The following is a 21,781-nucleotide window of genomic DNA, read 5'->3' as shown; positions in this document are numbered from 1 at the left end:
GGTTCGATCCCTGGGTTGGGAAGACCCCCTGGAGGAGGGCATGGCAACCCACTCCAGGATTCTTGCCTGGAAAATCCCCAAGGACAGAGGAGCCTGGCAGGCTGCAGTCCATGGGATCACAGAGAGTCGGACACGACTGAGTGACTGAGCATGCACATGAACACTGGGGTATATGTAACTTTTTGAATCCATGTTTTTGCTTTCTTCAGATATATACCCAGGAGTGGGATTAATGGATCATATGCTAATTTTCCTTTTAGGTTGGTTTTTTTTTTCTTTTTGAGGAACTGTTTACTGTAGTGGCTGCACTGATTTACATTCCCACCCACGGTGTAATAGAGTTCCCTTTTCTCCTTATCTTCACCATGTGTTATATTTTCCTTACATCTTCATTTAGAGCAAGAAGTCTTTAATCAATTAAAACTGGAAAACCTTAAAACTTCAAGAACTGTGCAGCATAATACTGAGGCCTGTGGCTTACTAACTACCCCACCCCCCAAAACAAGCCAAATGAAAACAAAAGGCACTTTTCCTATCCCTGAAAGACAGAGTGTACAACACATTGTATTTCAGAGGATAATGGGGTGAAAATCATTGAGCAACTTCTCTTCAGATTACTTGAGAGACAGAACTTGCTCCACTCTATGACTGGTTGCATTACACAGGTGTCTACTAGAATGAACTTCAGTTAATCAGAACTGAACTGTCTGGCCTCTTTTACATGGTGCTGTTACCCTACCTTTAGATCCCTATCTTCTTAACATATGGTCTGGCTTCCTTTAATAATAATTTTAAGAATAAGATTAACCAATGCTTACTAGTTGTTCTTAACTGAGAGGTCTCAAGCTTTAAACAATACAGTTCTCCAGAACCACTTCAAGGCAAAATATTGAAATGAGCAGAATTTTCTTCAATAACAATGTTCCCTTTTTACCACTGATCAAGAGGCTTGTGTCCTTTGCTTTGGTAAGCCACCCAGGATCTCCAGTTCAGCCCTAACAACCAGACAGGGCAATAGCCTCTACATTTGATCTTTCTCACTAACATGCAACAATAAAAGCTTGATTTATTGAAGGCTTATTGTGCACCACACCCATTTCATGTATTAAAATGTTGAAATCTCTGCAACAGGCCTGTGAGATAGATAGCTGCTGTTAGTTTCCCTTCCATGTTGCCTTTGAGGAAAGAGACACACAGAGATGGCGCAGTTCACACTGGATCTCATGACTAGTCCGAGTGGTGGGGTCAGGATCAGAAACCAGTCAATGGATCTCATCAGCCCACATTTCAACCTCTCATCGTATACTTCCTCCTGTGTACCTCAAAAGGGATATGGGTTTTTACAGTTAGGAGATCTGGAATAGGGACTATTGGTTTGAATCTGGTTCCACTACAACCCTAGCCACACCCTGAGCAAATTGCTACTATAAAATTACAATAAGAATCCCTAGGGCTTCTTTTCTTCATCATTAGGTTACTGTTATCCTTATTCTCTAGTCACTTTCCATCCCAGTTGCTACCTACCACACAGACCTATTGGGAGTTTTAAATGCCTTAGTTTGTATAAGACACCTATACAATACCAGTTACATAATGGGTGCTCAATAAAGGCCATTCTTCCTTCCCATCAAACTTTATTGTGCTATGAAAACCTTTTTTCAGGTCAGAGTCTATTGGTCCAGTACACAGATGATGATTGCTTACTCATAGAAATTAATCATTTGTCTAGTGTTGGCCAGCAGTGTTTGAAAATGGTATAGCTACAAGCCCCAGAAAGAAGCCAAGATAGCAGGGCTATGTATCTCCCATTAGCCCATCCATATTTTAACCAAACTACTCCATTTCGTTTCTTTATAGGCAGCAAACTGACCCCAGTTTCAGACAATGTCTGGGCAGTGATAGAAATAGTGGAAGTAGGAAATTCTCAAATGAAAACTCTCCAATCTGCCTACTCCACCTCCTCAAGCAGAGTCAACCCTGCCGATAGACAGGCTTAAAATGTGTCTTGTTTACATATAATTTCTTTGTAAAATCCAACCGAGTGCAGAAATTAGAAGTAACCACATGAGATGATGTTTTACTGTTTACCTCATCCCATTAGACTAATAATAGAGCTATACTCCATTTGAAAAAAAAGAAAAAGACAAATTCAATATACATTTCAAAATTTGGTGAAAAGTTTTTATCAGACCAAATGATCCTCTCTAAACGGACCTTTGAAACCAAAAGGAAACTATAGGAGGAAGCATCTGTAATCCATACCAAGTGTATCTGGAAATCCTTTCATCAATGATTTGATGAACTTCAAGCAAAACTATTTTTAACCTCCAATAGGTCAGTCAGGATGATATTAATTGCACACTCCAAACATAAACAGCATAATTTCCTTATTGCCAAAGAGGCAAGAAGAGAAGTTTGAAGCTGATCCATAATTTTCTTCTGGTATTTAAAGGCCAGTGACTCTATTGCCAGGATTCTTCTCAGCAATCCTAACTGTGAATGTCTATCCCCATGGTACCCAGTGTACTCTGATATATTTTAGTTAGTCCGCATGTCCTGAATTTTGCTTGGGGAAAGATGATCATCACATATCTACTGCTTGGACCATTAGAGCCTTTGCTGTGGGATCTGGTTCTGCCCAGATAGTGGCAATGTGATAATAAGCAAATTCCTGGACCTCTGTACATTAGTAGTACTTGCCTTATAGGTTGTTAGAGGGATTAAATAATGTGTCTTACACTTTTAACATTTGGCCTGGTTCATATTAAGTTCTCCATAATGATCTTCTTATTATCATAATTATTTATCTCCTTCCTGCCCTGCTTATATTTCCATGGAGTTTCTTTTACCAAATGACTGATTCACCTAGCCCCCACTTTAGCCTATAAAGGGCTTGGCAGAGGGATTTTTCTGTACAGGTTTTAAAACAAAAGAGTCATGCAAACAATGTGTAGACTAGCAGTCATAGGAAGACTAGAGCTGTCACCTGCTTGCTGACCAGCATCTGCCCTGTCTCACGCCCATCCTGAAGAATCTGCATAAATGCAGCAATTCCTTCAAAGAGCCATTTCTGCTATGATGACAGAGAGGGTCAGTTGTTTCACTGCCCACTCACTTTCATTGTTTTTACTGCCGCTTCTTGATCTCTCCCCTCTGCCTCACACCCACTCTTACATATACAGAGGCCCTAAGAACTGACCAGTCCTTCATTTCCAGGAAGCAGCGCTTGACTGAGGTTGGGGATGACTTCATCCACAGGAATGTGACTGCTGGTTTCAAATGGCAAATTTACCTTTGGGAAGTTTTGAGCTGACCTTCACTTTCTTCCTGCTTCATTTCTCATAAAACAAATGGCCTTTTTTTTTCTTCTTCAGACTGTTTCCAGTAGATCCACTAGACAGGTTTCATAGACAGCCCAAGGGGGAGAGACTAGATTTGAGGGACTTCAAAACTCTTGATTAGCAGCTTCAGCTGCATGCAACAAATTCTGATAAATTCTCTTTTCTTTTTTATTCTGTTAAAATATTTTCTAATTTTCTTTGTTATAGCTTCTAGATACACCTATCATTTTAGAGTGGATATTTAATTTCCAAATACATGTTTTTTATTAAGTATCCTTGATATTAATTTCTCATTTTGATACTAATTTCTCATTTAAATGTTTTCTTCCCTGCAATCACCCTCTGTGTTTTTTCAGCCTTCTAACTTTATTGAGGCTTTCAATAGTTAAGTCAAAGATCTCTCTTGGTAACTGTCACATTGCACTTGAAAATATGTGGGTTATTTTCAAATATCTTTTGATATTGATTTCTAACAAAATTCCACAGTGATAAGAGAACAGCTTCTGTTTGATTTCAATACCTTTAGAGCCTGAAATTTTTGCACCTTGTTTTATGTCCCTAGAGATGTTCCAATGTCTCCTGGTTTATGGTCTGTGGGAACTTGAACAGAATTTGTATCCTACTCTTGTGTGAAAATTGTATAAATCTTAACTATGTTGAATTGGTTCATAGTGCTTTTCAGATCTACTATCTACTTTTCCAAATATTCATTCTGTTAATTTTTGAGTTTGATATTGAAACTCCAACTAAAAATCTTAATTTATCTACTTAAAAATAATGGTAACATATAGTGGAATATATGTGACTATGTTCTGTATTTTCCAAGTCTCCTGTAAATGTGTTATCATAATTTAAAAAAATACAAAAGAAAGAGAAAAAAATGAGAAAAAAAAAAACCCTCTTGATTTCATGTAAAGTATCAAATACACCACCCAATCTATAAATCTATGCAAAGCAACTAGTCCATTAAAGCACTGCAAGGTGCTGAGGTTTCAAAGATAAACACAGCATGTCTGTTTCCTCAGGAAACTCAGGATGTAAATAAGCAGACAAGAGATGGATTAAAATCACCATAAATACTAATGAAAGGTGACATGTGATGAAGGCCGAATGCATTTAACTGACCATAAGGTCTATAGAAATTTGAAATGGAGAAAAAAGCCATCCTTAGGAATTGCTGTATCACACCAGATGGAAGAAGATGTTTGAAGCAAACAATGAAGGATAAAGAGAATTTAGATAAGCAGAAAAGGGAGAAGGAAGAAATTCCAGGCAAAGGGGAATACACAGAAACAATGCTCATTACTCATAAGGGTTTGAGTCAGTACACACTGAAGCAGGGGAGAAAGAGAGAAAAGATCAGTAGGAGAGAAAGTGGGAAGAAGAGATATGGAGAAGAAGCTGGAAGAGTCAGGAACGTTATGGCCCATTCACAGGAACAGGTTGTATGCGGTACTGAATAAAGTCTTTGAAGAAGTAGGGAAAGCCAGTTTGTTGAAAACGGACTTTTCAGTTCCAGTTATTTTAGTGCTAAGAGCTTCAGGGCAGGAAGATAGGATATGGGAGAGTAAAACAAAAGGTAAGAGAAATAATTAGCAGCAGGAATTTTTAAAATTAAGAAATGAAAATGATTTACTTCTGTATTTTAAGACAATAGCCATGTGTTCATGTAGCCATGAAATGAAAAACAGAAGCTTAACTCTACCCATCGACTAGAAGGACTGTTCTCCCTGCCTCCCTTAAGGGTTAAGGGGAGCCATCCCCGCCACCCTCGACTGTCTCAACTTTTGGAAAGATAAGGAGGGGCTTTGCAAGCCTTTTTTTCAGTGCCTAGGTCCTCTCTTCCATCATAGCTGCTCAGCCCAGAGGCCTGCCTGGCCCACTCCTCCGAGTTTTAGGATATCATTAAAAAGATAAGTCTGTGCAAACAATGACAGGTAAAAGTGTCACTATTTAAGGATGACATAATATTCCATATAGAGAACCCTAAAATCTCCACCCAGAAACTATTAGAGTAAATGAATTCAGTAAGGTTGCAGGATACAAGATTAATCTATAGTAATCTGTTGAATTTCTGTATGTGTGTATGTGCTCTGTCACTTCAGTTATGTCTGACTCTTTGCGACCATTTGGACTGTGGCCCACCATGCTCCTCTGTCCATAGGATTTCCCAGGCAGAAATAGTGGAGTGGGTTGCCATTTCCTTCTCCAGGGGAATCTTCCTTACCCAAGGATTGAACTCTCCTGCATTGGCAACTGGCTTCTTTACCACTAGCGCCACCTGGGAAGGCTGAATTTCTCTATACCAATAATGTAATATCAGAATGAGAAAATTTAAAAAAAAAAAAATTTTTTTTAAATCACATCAAAAAGAATAAAATATCTAGGAATAAACCAAGGAGGTGAAAGATCTATACTCTGAAAATGATAAAACACTTATGAAGGATTTCGAAAATGATATAAAAAATGGAAGATAACCTATGCTATTGGATTGGAAGAATTAATATTGCTGAAATGGCCATATTTCCCTAAGCAATCCACAAATTTAATGTAATCCCTATCAAAATATCCATGACATCTTTCACAGAACTATAATAAATAATCCTAAAATTCACATGGATAAGAATATATGGTATACGTACACAATGGAATTTTAGCCATAAAAAGAATGAAATTATGCCATTTGCAGCAATGTGGATAGAGATGCAGGTTCCATCACTGGGTCGGGAAGATCCTCTGGGTAGGAAATGGCAACCCATTCCAGTATTCTTGCCTGGAAAAATCCCACGGACAGGGGAGTCTGGTGGGCTATAGTCCATATGGTTGCAAAGAGGTGGACACCACTGAGCGACTGAGAGCGCACATCCCTGACATGGGCCTGTACACTGTAGAAGAGAATGCTGGAGCCTTATGAGGTTAGACTTTAAGATAATACTATACTCAGTGAAATAGGTCAGACAGGGAAAGACAAAGACTGTATGCTATAACTCACGTGTGGATTAAAAAATACAAATGAATGTATATGCAAAATGGAAACAGACCCACAGACATGGAAGACAAACTTGTGGTTACCAAAGAGAAGAGGGGAGGAGAAAGGACAAATTACAAGTATGAGGTTAACATACAAACTTCTATACATAAAACATAAGCAACGAGGACATATTTTACAGCACAGGGAATTATGATCATTATCTTGTAATAACCTACAATGGAGTATAATCTGCAAAAATACTGAATCTATGCTGTGCACATTAAACTAACATAATATTGTAAATCAACTATATTTCAATAAAAGTTAATTAATTTTTTTAAAAAGGATAAGTCTCACAGAGAGATTTCTTCACTTAGTGAATTAGGTATTATGATACTTAACTTCAAAATATTGTAGACTAATTTATATGGTACAATCCACATTCTTCTATCTACAAGTAAGCAAATTATCTCCTGTCTTCATTGTATTCGTTTCTTAGGCTGCTGTGACAAATTACCACAAATGGTGGTTTAAAACAACAGATACTTATTTTCTCACAGTTCTAGGGCCCAGCACTCTGAAGTCAAGGTGCCATCAGGGTCTTCTCTCTCCAAAGACTCTAGGAGAGAATGTTTTCTTACCTGAAACTTCTAGTGGTTCCCGGTGTCCCTCAGCTTGTCAGCTCTATTACTCTGATCTCTGCCTCCATCTTCATGGCATCTTCTCTTCTGTGTCTTTGTGTCTAAATCTTCCTCTCTTTTCTCTTATAAAGATACAGTCATTGGATCCTTATAAGTGAAATCTAAAAAGAAATGATACAAAATGAACTTATTTACAAAACAGAAACAGACTCACAGGGTTGGAAAATGAACTTACGGTTGCTGGGGGGAGCGATAGGGGATCAACATGTATATATGTTTTCCATGATATGGATAACCAATGGGGTCCTACTGAATAGTACATGAAACTCTGCTCAATGTTATGTGGCAGCCCAGATGGCAGGAGGGTTTGGGGGAGAATGCATACATGTATACATACATATATATATACATATATATAGCTGAGACCCTTTGTTATTCACCTGAAACTATCACAACATTGTTAATCAGCTATACTCCAATATAAGATGAAAAACTTTTAAAAATATAAATAAATAAATCAGATACAGTCATTGAATTTAGGACCTGCCCCAAATCCAGCATGGTTTCATTTCAAGATCCTTAACTAATTACAACTATAAATACCTTAGTTTCAAATATAATCACTTCTGAGTTACCAAGTGAATCTGAATCTTGGAGGAATTCAACCTATTATGTTTGTATTCACAAATAAGTAAGTATCCCCTGTCCAAATGTCATGGTTTTACTTGCAGTACTGGGTTATTCCTCCAATATAGGGTAAAAATACATGGGAGAAGTCATTTACTTAATGATAAAGTATTTTTTGTAAATATCCCTCTGAATAATGTTATCCAATCTCTCACATTACGACTCCAGCATTGTACAGCCCTGCGTCTTTTTTGCTTCTATTTGGAGAGGTATATTATGCCTCTCGGAGAAGGCAATGGCACCCCACTCCAGTACTCTTGTCTGGAAAATCCCATGGATGGAGGAGCCTGGTAGGCTGCAGTCCATGGGGTTCTAAGAGTCGGACACAACTGAGTGACTTCACTTTCACTTTTCACTTTCATGCATTGGAGAAGGAAATGGCAACCCACTCCAGTGTTCTTACCTGGAGAATCCCAGGGACAGCGGAGCCTGGTGGGCTGCCGTCTATGGGGTCGCATAGAGTCGGACACGACTGAAGCGACTTAGCAGCATTATGCCTCTAAGTGCCAAAGTGCTGAATGTTATTTAAGTTTCCATTCCAAAATGTAAAACCATCATTTTCAGGAAATTCTGCTGTGTCAGATACTTCTGTTGATGTGGTGGTGAAAAAAAACAAAGCTAATGCTCTCATATAGCTTGTTTTAGTGCGTGTATAGGTGGTAAACACAAAAGGCATAATGATACAACTTCAGGTAGTGAGAAATGCTATTAAGAAAAGTAGGTAGTGGTGGGAGGGCCAAATTAGGGGTATGGGATTGAGAGATACAAACTACTGTATATAAAATAGATAAGCAACAAGAAGATAACTGCATAGCACAAGGAATTATAGCCATTATCTTGGCAATAACTTTTAATGGAGTATAATCCATAAACATACTGAATCACAGCGCTGTACATCAGAAACTAATACAATATTGTAAGTCCACTACACTTCAATGGAAAAAAAAAAAGAAAGACAGGCAGAATCAGAGCATGGAGAAAGATATGGAAATTTTAGAAAGGGTGGCCAGGGCAGATTTCTCTTGAGGGACATTTGTGCAGAATAATCAAGGTAGGTCCTTGCTGCCACAACCTTCTGTCTATTTCCTACATTGCATTTTTGCTAGAGGTGCTAAGTAATCCACATACTACATTAAACATAATATTCCTGCAACATAGTGACAGTCCTTCATGTCAAAGGGGTTTTCTGTGTTGCCAACCTAGCATAGATCAATACATCTGTGGTGTATATATTTGCAATCACTGCACTGTTCCAGGCACTATTCTACATGTAGGCAGATACAGATAATAGACAGCAAAACTCCCCTGTATCATGTAACTCCCCTAGAATGATGGGAACTTGCATTCTATCGTTCGACACAGAAACGGAAACCTGGGGTTTGATCTCCAGCTCTCCTACATCTTTCTTACCCTTAGAAAGCCACTACAAGCTCCTAAGCCTCAGTTTCCAAGTCTGTAATATAAGGAAATTGCACTGGACAATCTCTGAATGCCCTTCCGACTCTAGCACTGCACTGTTTTAGAGGACATGGCAACCTGATTTACTACACCATAGTTAAAAATGATTTCAATTCAGGCAGCCATCAATATCCCTGGGATCCTAGATCCTAGGGGGATCCCTAGCAGGGATCCTAGATCCTGGGATCTGTAGTTAGGTGAGTGGTATGATTGTGGGAAGAAGATGACAATATCTATTTTGAAGCAGAAGATCCCAGTTGGCAACTGGTTAGATGGGGAGCAGATTTAGCCTCATGGCGTTATGGAGCTGCCAAACACTAGACAGAATTCAGTGGCTTCAAGAAAAGATTGAGTTAATACATATGAAACACTTAGAATAGTGCTTGGCACAGAGTAAACCTCAATAAATAAAGTTGTTATTATTATTGGCTTGTCCCAGAAGAGCTAGGTTACACTTAGAAAGCCACAGGAGGATAGTTAGCAGACAAGGCAGAGAACTGGATAGGAAAGCAGCTGATTGGGGGGCATGCCGTTGCCCACCATATACCCTTGCATCCTGAATGCTAGTCCCTACCCACCAAAGGTACAAATGCAGATTTCTAGCTTGGGCAACTATGTTGATGATGACACATTTTAGGAAATAAAAAAATAAATGTGCATGCAAGCTTTAGAAAAATAATACATTTGGATTCAGACAATAAGTTTGAGACATCCAGATAAAGATGATGATTTCCAGCAGGCAGTTGTGTATGCAGACCTATAACTTAGGCAAGAAACTCAGACTGAAATAACAGATGTGCCAGCCAACAGTATCCATTATGAGTCAGTGTTTCTAAAGTGTGGTCTCCAGACCATCTGTGTTACAGTAAACTAATGTGAGTGTTAAGAGCAAATTCCAGAACCCACCTACTGAATCAGAATCTCCTGCAGTGTGTTTAGTAATCTCTATTTTAATAAGCTCCTGAGTGATTCTTATATACAATTGAAGTTGGAGAAACATAGATAGAGGGAATTATTGAAGTTATAGCTCTGTTGATGAAGTTGCATAAGAGAATGCAGGAGAAAAGGCAGCCAGGGAAGCCTTGTTGATACAGCCTTGCAGCACCTGGAATTCCATCACTTCATGCCACCTATTAAGTGAGTAGGGCTCAACCTCAACTTCACATTTGGGTAACCTGATGCTTGGGACTCATCCCAGACCAATGAAATCCCTCTATCAGAGGGAATGTGGCAGGTCCTTTCCCTCCAGAGTCCCAAATGGTTGCCCTATATCAAAGCTTGCAAATTGGTAAACAATTAGGCCTGTTAAATTATTTCGTTTGACCTCACACTACTCTAAAACTCTAACTTGGGGTCCAGCAACTAGGACCCTGTGGTTCCATCAGCATAGGGCACAGATTCATCCCTAGTCAGGGAACTAAGATCCTGCATGCCACATAACGAGGTCAAAAAAACAAAAAATTCTAACTTAGTTGCAAATATTTAAAAACAAATAGATTTCACATTTTAAAAAGTGAATGCCTAGCTTGTCAGAAAACTTGTCAGAAGAACTGGCCTTGCTGCACCTATATTCTTAAATGGCAAAACAGCTGCTCCAAAATGGCCTTCTCTAGTCATTTGAGTTACCTGCCTGGACCCCTGACCTCTGAAGTCATTTTGAGTCCTATAATAAACTCTATCAAGGGGCTTTATCCTCTCAGTTTTCCCCACCCTCTGCATACCAGTCCCCTCGAATTCCAAGTACCTCTTGTCACTGACCCCAGTCCCCCTGAGCATGGCACAGAGAGAGGAAAATCACATAAAACAGGCCCTGCCTCACCTTCTGGTTTTATCCTCTGCTGCACAGGCCACTTCCTGGAGCTGGAGTCACCAACATCTCAGGTCACATGGAGAGAAGTGGGGCAGCTGTCCTGGGAGCAGCACGCACCTCAGGCCAAGGTGAAGTCTGACACCGACATTGATACCACTGCCTTCTACAGCAAGGCCAGGCTCCTTGCCACCGCAAATCAGCGACATCTGGGTTCCCCGGAATGAACCCTCCCCTCAGTAAATCACTCTTCTTTGGGATGGAGCAGCGCTGGTTTGGAACCAGAAAGCTTCCTTAGGTCCCTGGAAGGCTGGATTCGGTAAGAGAAATTTGAGAAGCAGGGCCTACTCTGTGATAATGAACTTCCTCAAATCTCTTGTTTCCCTTAAATATACAAACACCAGCTAATGGATTAGCCATTATTTTTGAAAATAGCAATACTGGACATCTGCATATAATTTTTAGTGTTTTAGTGCTGGGAGGATATATACATTAATATAATTAATTTGTCACTTAAAACTGCTAAGCTGGCACAAAGTGTTTTCTATCTGCAATAACAGGGAAAAACTTGAAAATTAGCATTTAAGCTGATGTGGAAAGTGTTTCAACTATTTTGTTATCAGTACACAAAAAATAAATTTTGTTTTAAATATTTATTTTTCAAAATAAAACTTACTCATACAATTTTGTTTGAGATAGTTTTCTGCCTTACTCAAAAGAGTGTTTTTGACCATCTCATCTCCTACCTTGAGTAAACAGGTATAATGAAGAAAAGATTAGTAGAGGTTTTGGAGTTATTAATAGATAGACAGGCCTGAGTTCAAATCTTATTTTTGCTATATACTCTATCTAAAACAGATATTCTTATCTAAAATATTTAGCTAATAATGTGTAAGTTATGGAACACAGTGAACTAAACAAAATAATAAAATATCTGGCATATTCTGGTACATCCATTATTTTCTTTATAAGTTTCATTTCTAGGGATAACAGATCTCATGAAAGGTCTCACATTTTTACAATAAAATTCCTATATGAATATCTCACCAAAATTTTAGTGAAAAAGTTCATCAACCCCTTGGGGTCCATGACTTTCACTCAGTTTCTCTAATATATTTTATGGGTTCAATTTGTACAATAGGTCTAATATTGTTATAATTACCACTATTGAATAGAATTCTCTGTACATAAATAGATTGTCAAATTTCAATGGATCACCACTTCAAACAATATTTTAATTCATTCTTCTAGCAAGCATTTACTGTGTACTGTAGAAACAACTAAGATAGCATTATCTTACATAAGATGTATTATATAAGCTCATCTTTCAAAGAAAAAGACCAGTATTATTATCATTCTATTACAACATAGAACCTGAGGAATGAGTAGTCTATGAACCGCTAGCTTTGCCTAGAGACATAGGACTCACAGTAGTAACAGGTGACAGTACAAGATTACTATGCAAAGAATTTTATCCTTACAAATAAAGAATATTTTAATAATATTTTACTTGTACATTATTTTATATTAATTTGTTTTCTTTTCTGTGAACCCATAGGTTGCTTTGTGTATGAATGCCTTGTCCCTAAATAGATTTACTGCATTTAAGAGAGGTAAATCCAGGGAACTTATAAAAAAGATTCTATTTCCAAAATATCATACCATATAACTTTTTCATATTTGTTAAACATAATAAAAAAATGTTACAGTGCTCTTTAGACCTTTAAGAATTTTATAAATATTAATTATAGCCATTTTTAAAATTATTAAAGTCAGTTTTATCATGTAACTGGCTTATGTTACAATATTATCACTACTGAACAAGCAGTAATCATGAATTTACCTGAATCTACAAAACCAAAGTTTTTATTACTTCATATGAATTTCTCTGTAGGACTTAAGAGCAAGAAAAGAAAAATCTTGTTTTAATGTGAGTGTGGGTGATTATCTGGGTTCACACAACCCAGACAGCTATGTGGCTGTCTTTCCACAGCTGGCCTCTCATAGAAATCAGTTCACATTTGTCCCTTCGTAAAGATACACATGGGGCTTCCCTGGTTGCTCAGTGGTAAAGAATCCGCCTACCAAAGGAGGAGACACAGGTTCAATCCCTGGCTTGCAAAGATTCCCTGGAGGAAAAAATGGCAACCCACTCCAGTATTCTTGGCTGTGAAATCCCATGGATAGAGGAGGCTAGCGGGTTACAGTCTATGGGGTCTCAAAAGAGTTGAACATAACTTAGTGACTAAACAACAACCAAGATACACATAAGCATGTGGGCTGAATCTTGTGTGCTCAGAGAGAAGTCTTGAATTCTTGAGTATCAGTTCCATATCCACAAATGCCCAGCTCTCTTAAAGTTTATGGAACTTTATGAGGCTCATCATCTTTTACTTCTTTGTAGTTGTCCCCATGAAAGAGACAAACAGAATCATGCTAAGCCCACACCCACATGGGGACACCCACATCTAGTTCACCCACCATGGTCTTCTTCTATAACCTCATGGCTGACATTTAAGAAATACACAAAATAAATTACTAGAAAAATTTATTTTCCTTGAGGAGGTCCAAATTCCTGTCCTTCCCCACTAATGAAACACAGTGATTTAATAATTCAGTAGTCTTGCAAATAATCACATTTGAAGTATGACAAAGGAGAATTAAAAGGGGAGTCAGGGGACTTTCCTTGTGATGCAGGGGGTCTGGGTTCAATCCCTTACCAGAGAACTAGATCCCACAAACCACAATTAAATATCCCACATGTAGCAACTAAGACCCAGTGCAGCCAAATAAATAAAATAAACAAAAAAAAATTTTTTTAAGATACATCCCTTTAAAAAAAATAAAAAGAAAGGAAGGGAGCCAAGAAAGGTGGGTTTAGTCAGCTCTGCCAATACAGATCTGCCAATCTATATCACCATGGATAAATTCATAAATCTCTGTTCCTTAGGACCTCACGGCACCCAGGTTTGGAATTCCATGTACTTATGTGCACTTTTACTAACATACATACACAAGATTTCTTCATGTGAACAATAGGGGTATTGGACACACAGACAATTGAGCTTATTTAATCTGTAAGATTCTATAGTTCTAAATAATTTATACCAAGTGGTAATAAATGCAAATTTTATTCATTTTGTTTTTTTAAACCTCTCATAGATAGACAGGTTTGTAAAGATTTAAATCATTTATTTGTCTCTGTGTATTTGAGGTTAATTTGTCTTATATTTATGGGAGAGCAGTGCTCTTCCTCCCAGTGATTTTTGATTATGAGGACAATAACATGGGCAAGATGCATGAAATTGCACATCTGCAAAATAAAGAATGCTTGTTCCTTATTTTTCTACAGCAATGCACTGATTCTACATTGATTCCTTTAATTACATGCTCATAAGAACCAGAGAGCTGGAATATCTGAAAAATATGCAATGGATAAACATAGGCTTTTTCTTCTTTTTCTAATTTTATCTTACTATATTTATGCAACTGCCTTTATCTGGGAAACATAAGCTTAGATCGCTTCCATATAGAAAAGGACCACAAAATGATTAGAATGACAATACTACTCTTTCTAGAAGTCCCCATCAGCCTAAAGAGTTATGTGCTGTAATGATGCATATTTCAATTTAACCACCTAGTCACAACTAGGATAATAGAGAAAATCAATGCTGTTGGATCAAACATGCCTTCTGAAATATCATAAGGGGAAATGCAACACTGTTCCAAGAAACAAGATAGGGAAGTTCGTCTTACAGTGGAGTCTGCCACCAATCAAGCTTTAGAATTGAAAATCAGAAAAACCTGCATGCAGTAGATAGAGACTCAGAGACAGGTAGAGGCCCGTATTCTTTTTTTCCTTCACTAAAGTTAAGAAAAAAACAAGTAAAAGCATGGCATAGACTGTGTCTACACCACTTCATAGAAAGTGAATGATTAGGTCAACAAACTGGTTCAACAAAGACTCCTCCCCCAACTTGTTTAGTGACTTAATCAGTGGCCGTGACCTAGTGCTGCCTCTCCCCCTACATTTCAGTCTTTGGCTTAGTGTTACCCTTGTGTTCTCAATGTATGTGGTTCATTATGGGGAATTAAGGAAACCTCATACTGAGAGGTAATTCAAGTTGAAAGAACAAATGACAAGGCAGGAAAGGGAAAGTGATGAAAAAAAATCAAGAATGGAGAGATATTATGAAGATATGTAGTTCTTTAAAATATCATGGACATATACATCCCTCTGATTTCTATTTCTCACTCCATTAAAAAATAAATCAAAATCTGAACTGAGCCCACCAAGGTGGTATTAAAATGTTAAGATTAAGAGAACTGATAAAAAATTAAAAAGAGAAGGCTAACCAACAGACTGGTTCCAAATAGGAAAAGGAGTACGTCAAGGCTGTATATTGTCACCCAGCTTATTTAACTTATATGCAGAGTACATCATGAGAAACGCTGGGCTGGAAGAAGCACAAGCTGGAATCAAGATTGCCAGGAGAAATATCAGTAACCTCAGATATGCAGATGACACTACCCTTATGGCAGAAAGTGAAGAGGAACTAAAAAGCCTCTTGATGAAAGTGAAAGAGGAGAGTGAAAAAGTTGGCTTAAAGCTCAACATTCAGAAAACTAAGATCATGGCATCTGGTCCCATCACTTCATGGCAAATAGATGGGGAAACAGTGGAAACAGTGTCAGACTTTATTTTTGGGGGCTCCAAAATCACTGCAGATGGTGATTGCAGCCATGAAATTAAAAAACGCTTACTCCTTGGAAGGAAAGTTATGACCAACCTAGATAGCATATTAAAAAGCAGAGACATTACTTTGCCAACAAAAATCCGTCTGGTCAAGGCTATGGTGTTTCCAGTGGTCATGTATGGATGTGAGAGTTGGACTATGAGGAAAGCTGAGTGCCGAAAAATGGATGCTTTTGAATTATGGTGTTGGAGAAGACTCTTCAGAGTCCCTTGGACTGCAAGGAGATCCAACTAGTCAATCCTAAAGGAGATCAGTCCTGGGTGTTCATTGGAAGGACTGATGCTGAAGCTGAAACTCCAATACGTTGGCCACCTCATGCGAAGAGTTGACTCATTGGAAAAGACCCTGATGCTGGGAGGGATTGGGGGCAGGAGGAGAAGGGTACAACAGAGGATGAGATGGCTGGATGGCATCACTGACTCGATGGGCATGAGTTTGAGTAAGCTCCGGGAGTTGGTGATGGACAGGGAGGCCTGGCGTGCTGCGATTCATGGCGTCGTAGAGTCAGACACGACTGAGCAACTGAACTGAACTGAACTGAAGGTGGAGAGGAGGGAGCGTAGATTCCTTATAAATTAGAAAACATTTGTTTAAAAGCTCATTTTTTTTTTTCATTATGTAATGTTTAAAAATGTCAGCACATACTTTTATGTACTTTTATTCCCCACAGAAATTTTGATTCACTCAAATATCTAGAACTAATCATGCATAAATGGGTAGAAGTGAGAATCTATTTGTATAACCTTATCTGCAAGTTTTAAAATGCAAGTAAGGAAAAAATCTAAGTCCTAAGTGCACTCTTAAGGTGGACTTCAGATTCTACAAATTCATTAAAGAGGCATCTTTGAAAAGCAAGACCTTCTTGTCCCGTATTTTTGAGCTGATAATTAAATGCAAGCATATACCTGTTCTCTAAGTACACATCTTTAAGAAGATAAGGCAAAGTGGCCATAAAGTTTCTTTGCTTCTATGTTTTTTTAAATAACATCATCACTCATGAGATAAACTGAGAAGCAGCTCTAAATTTAGATCACAAAACTAACCTCTCTGAAGAATAAAACTCTTATGTTTGCATTAATATCGCTGATATAAGTAAATTTTATGCTAATTGGAAATAAAGAAATAATTCAACATTCAGCCTGAGTTTAGGAAAAACTGTGCTTTTATAAATTCTGCACTGGTGCTAAGCAGAATCAAACAATTTAATGAGTGTTCCATCCAAAATACCCCAAGACAAATGTGTTCATATACTAACATAATTTATAGTCTGAAAAATAACTTTTAAAAAAGCTCAAAAGAATGGTGTAGTCCTTGTTCATTGACTCTAAATTATTAAAATAGTTTCCATTGCCTTCAGGAGGAGTGGAAGCCTTCCTTAGTTGCTGTCTAAATTCATGAAAAATCCTAAGCCCATTCCAGTCCTTTAAGACCATACACTCAACTTTTGCCCTTGTCAAGTCAGGACTTCAAAAGGAAATAAACACATGTACATATTCTTCTCTATCATACAACAAAGGGAGTATCTCCTAAACCACTCTTGATTCTTCTTCCAAGAAGAATTTTTATTCAATACTTACTTTTTAAACATAACTCTAACAGGAATATATTTCCCTTATCAGCTTGTTATCCTTTCAGGTAAAGCCAATGCCTTTGATAGAGATCCATTAAAATTACTTGCTGAGAGTAGGTTAACAGTTACACTGTCTACACAAACTGCTTTTTCCAGCAACTTAAAGTTATATGAATTTTTATTCAATTGAATCAATTAGTCTTATTTTTAAAGAGCATATCTGAACCAATATTTATATTCATTTACTTATTGACTTTTCAAAGGCCCTTTATCTGCTCAAATGCTCCAGAATCCAGTGTGCTCCTTGACAACTGAAAGGGTTAGGGAAGCTAGGATATTTCTGTATCCTTTCACAGTCCCTAGCTTCTAGATAACTTCAATTTATTTTAAACTCTTCATGAATTTAGGTTTTGTGAAATTTCAGTTATACCCTTTTTGCAATAAAATTAATATTAATATATATCAGACGTCAGAGAAAATAATCCTAACATCATACCACAGTTTGGGTTTCAGAAAATTTATTTTCAGTAATTTCAGCAACATTATCCTGGAGGAGGAAATGGCAACCTATTCCAAATATTCTTGCCTGAAAAATCCATGGACAAAGGAGCCTGGTGGGCTACCGTCCAAAGGGTTGCAAAGAGTCAGACATGGCTGAGGCACAAGCTCAACAATATTAATATGTTACTTTAAATAACTCTTTAGTTCATGATAGGTAAGTCACTTTTAAAAAGTAAGAATCATAATGTAGCTAGTTTCAGAAGCTTAAGAAATTTGGAGAATTTGCAAGACACTAGCCATGTGATAGCTAAGTCTTTTCTTTCTTTGCAACTAGCTTCTAAATCCAGGGTTCACCAAAATCGCTGTTCCCTCAGCTACTCCTATCTCAGTCATCTCCCCAGAGTTTTAGGCTGTCATGGGTAATGCGCAGGAGGTGAATACTGTAGAAGAGAGAACTGTGGGATGACGGTGCATGTAATGGGGCAGAACGCACAGCCCACTGTTATCCCTCACCATCCAAACAGCATTTTGTTTACCTCCTCCCTTCCCCCAAAGCTGACAATCCCGGATGACTGCTCAAATGCCATCTGAAGTGGCAGCCCCCAGCTTTGAGTTTAAAATCCTTTACAACCTGCATGCAGAGTAAGTATTTATAAATTTTTTTCACAACACAGAAGCATCCTACCACAGTAGAAGGCTTACTCAATGTATTAAGAATCTGCAAACAAGCAGATGTCTCATTTAGGCACCCTGAAATTTGACACACTATAGCTTGAAGCCATAAACAGTTAAAAAGTACAACACACATTTAGGTGGCAAACCAAATAAATGGAGAGCTTTACTCCCACTTTCTTTTGCTCTGCCCTCCTGCCCTTTTGCATAACCAGCTGTCTGGTCTCTTGATTTAGCATTGTCCTCTGTTCAAAATGATGCTGCGGATGGCTGATGGTGTTGTTTTGCATGTGTGCAAGTGTGGCAAAAAGACACTGCATGACCAGCAGTTCTACCCATCGGGTGTATGTGGGAAGGCAGCCATTTGGTTTACGGCTGCGGCAGCAATTTTCACAGCCTGTTACTGTTTATGGCTTTGGGCTCTTCACCTTGCATGCTACCTGACACCTTGACTCCAAACAAGTGACCTATTTTTCACTTCATCATCTGCTGTTGCTGTTTCCGGGCATTTTAGAGCCAGGCTGCCTCATTAGAAAACATACCTCTGTGTATCCTTATAACACCTCTCCTGTCTTCAGCAATCCACTCCACTTCAGTTCCTCAGACAGCTGATACTTGGGTATTCTAGTGTCAGAACTGAGACAACTGGTGTGGGTGGGAGGTGGGGAAACACTTCTGACTCCCTAAATGTCTCTCACAACCTGTTATATGTATGACTTATAATTCTCATTATTGCTAAGGCACTGGCAATTTACATCCAAACTTAAAGTGTTAAAGGTCCCCATAAATGATATCTGGAAAGGATAACCAATAATGTCATTAAAGTCACTATTTCTTTAAAATCTACTCTGAGCTAGCCACTGTATATAGTTGTCCTTAAAACCCCAAAACTCCTGCAAGGAGTTATCATAGTCTTGTATCCATTATACAGATGAGGAAAGTGAGACTTCCAGAAGGGCTAAGTAAATTTTTTCAGGATGATATCTAGCAAGTGACAGGATGTGATTCAAACCCAGGACTGATTGATCCAAAGCCCAAGCTTGCCACAGGATACATTGATAATGCAGCTGAACAGCCCTGGTCAGTCATTCACGCTGAGCCCAGGAGCTGGACCGCTCTGTAAATGTTTAATGAATCTGTGAACGAGTACCTTGCTGTGAATTACTTTACCGGACTGGCTTCCGGTTACCTGGCAAGTATTGTGAACAAGTGACAGCCTGGACAAATTCGCCGGCTAGGAGGAAGGAGTGGTGCGGTCCAGAGCAGAGGGCCCAGCACCAGTAGGCGCGCATGAGACACCCTCCAGAGAAACCAGGGGAGAATCACAAAATTACTGCAATGTTAGAGGATGGCAGTGAGAACAGAAAGGAAAAAAAAAAAAACCAGCAAAAATAAGAAAGTACAAAACAACTTGGGGCTCTGTTGTAGCTCAAAGCTTACTACAGGGCGATCACCCTTCCTTACCTGCTTCGATGTCTCACTTTCTCAATGCCTTGAGCAGCTTCAGCGTCTCACTGCCATCACACAGTGAGGCAGTCATGGATGAGAGCTTAAAAGCAGAGCTTTCCCCTCTGGGAAATACAGCCTCCCATATGCACATTCAGACTTTAAATTCTAAAAATGCAATTTACCTCACTTTGAGCTGTATTTTTCTCATGCCCATTACCATTATCTCAATGTATTTCTCTTCTGGACTTGAATCGTAGAACAGAAAGATCTATATCCTCTTGAACACCATATAATTAGGTTACCCACGGTGGCTGTTTTCTTGCTTTTTGTACATTCCTGCTTGACCAGACCTTACCTCACCTACACCCTACTCACAGGGATGACCTTTCCTCTTTAACTATAAAGCCTAATTAGTACATGCTAACATACTTGCTCTTGGCCCCAGCTAGAGGTATTTCTATCTTTAGATCAGAACGTCTCCACCATGATAGCTTATCAAAGGCGGGGGTGAGGGGCCTGCTCCTCCACTGGTTTTCCTGGTAACTGAAGAGTCAACTTGATGTCAGTTCCCCCATAACTTCATCCCTCCCTGGTAGCAAAGACTGCCAGCATATCCTGCCTGCTGTCCATGGTAGATGTTACTCCAGGACCTCACCTCTAACACATAAGCTCCCGCTACTCGTGAAACTTGGCTCTTTCAGAGTCTAGGCCCTTCAGTCTTCAGGCTGAGCAAGTATGGGGCTTGCAGTGCACAACGCTTATTCTAGCACCATAATAAACATCTAAGATGTGCCACGACAATAAGAATCTACCAGGGGATCCACTGGGGAATCTCTATTTCTCTTCACTGTTAACAAGCTAGGATAGTGACATGAAAACATCAGGGCACTGAAAACGGCTGTACGAGGAAGTAAGGGAAGGAAGGCAGATGGGGTAAAAGGCTAGAAGGAGGGAGGAAAAACAACTTTAAAAAATGAACAGGATCAAAGTTAAAGTGGGTTGGAGGTTACTGTGTCTAGAGACAGGGAAAGTGAACTGTGACTTAACTGGACCTGTCCTGTCATCCTGTGAAAGAATGGTTCAGGAAGAAACAACAGCTAGTGAATAAGGGCTGTGAAATGAGCCTCTCTGAGAGGGAGCCTAATGAACCCTGACAGGAGAAATGGGACTGCTGTGGGCTCATATGAGCTGCAACAGCAAAGGGCTACAGTATGAAGAAATAAGCTGGGATGTTATTTCTGAGGCAGGAAAAAAAAAATTCAGGATATGAAAGGTGAGAAGGAAAACCAGTTCAGAAAGCCTGAATGAAACCCAGCATCGTCGGGAAGGCTGGTAAAAGTATTATTGTGTCGGCTCAGGGATGGACATTGAGCCAGTGACTCATGTGACTCCAAGTAGAACAGTTCTACAGCGAAGCTGAATGACCTGGGAACCAAGTGGCAGAGTCAGCTTCTTCTTAATGGGAGACCAGCCCAGCCCTAGGATCAAAGTAAACCAATTTAAATAAGATTCATCAGGGAATCTCCTGGCAGTCCAAAGGTTAGTACTCCACGCTCTCACTGCCAAGGGCTCAATCCCTGATCGGGGAACTAAGATCCCACAAGCTGCACAGCGTAGTCAAAAAAACCACAAAAAAGTAAAAGGGCTAGTGATGGACTGGCAGGTAGGAATGAGAAGTACATGGAAGGATCTAGTAACCAGTGAGACCTTGGTCAACCTAATAATTGAATAGCAAGCACAAAAGTAAGAACTTGCCATTTCTTTCTCTGGTATACCAGAGGAAGTATAGCTGGTATACCTCTGGTATACCAATCTACCCTTCACTTTCCTTTTACTGTATTAAATCCAAGGTACACCTGACTTGTATTCAAATGTGCTGCATGGCAGTGAGTAAAGAGAAAGAAAAAGGATGAATCCTCATGTCTCT

The 21,781-nt window shown here is 38.9% G+C and overlaps 1 protein-coding gene across 1 annotated transcript in view; it reads right to left on the bottom strand.

The window, feature by feature from the left end:
• TMEM117 (transmembrane protein 117) overlaps positions 1 to 11,062 on the bottom strand; it is a 569,178-nt gene extending 558,116 nt beyond the window's left edge. The window contains exons 1-2 of the mRNA XM_043446530.1: positions 10,918 to 11,062; positions 6,954 to 7,114 (exon numbers count right to left, since the gene is read on the bottom strand). The gene's annotated coding sequence lies outside the window, so the exon portion shown is untranslated. The remainder of the gene's footprint in view (positions 1 to 6,953; positions 7,115 to 10,917) is intronic.
• Positions 11,063 to 21,781: the final 10,719 nt, after the last annotated feature.

Source organism: Cervus canadensis, chromosome 25, assembly GCF_019320065.1.
Source record: "Cervus canadensis isolate Bull #8, Minnesota chromosome 25, ASM1932006v1, whole genome shotgun sequence".
Lineage (NCBI taxonomy): Eukaryota > Metazoa > Chordata > Mammalia > Artiodactyla > Cervidae > Cervus > Cervus canadensis.
The sequence above is the reverse complement of the archived record's forward strand: the minus strand, read 5'-3'. Positions and strand labels throughout refer to the sequence as shown.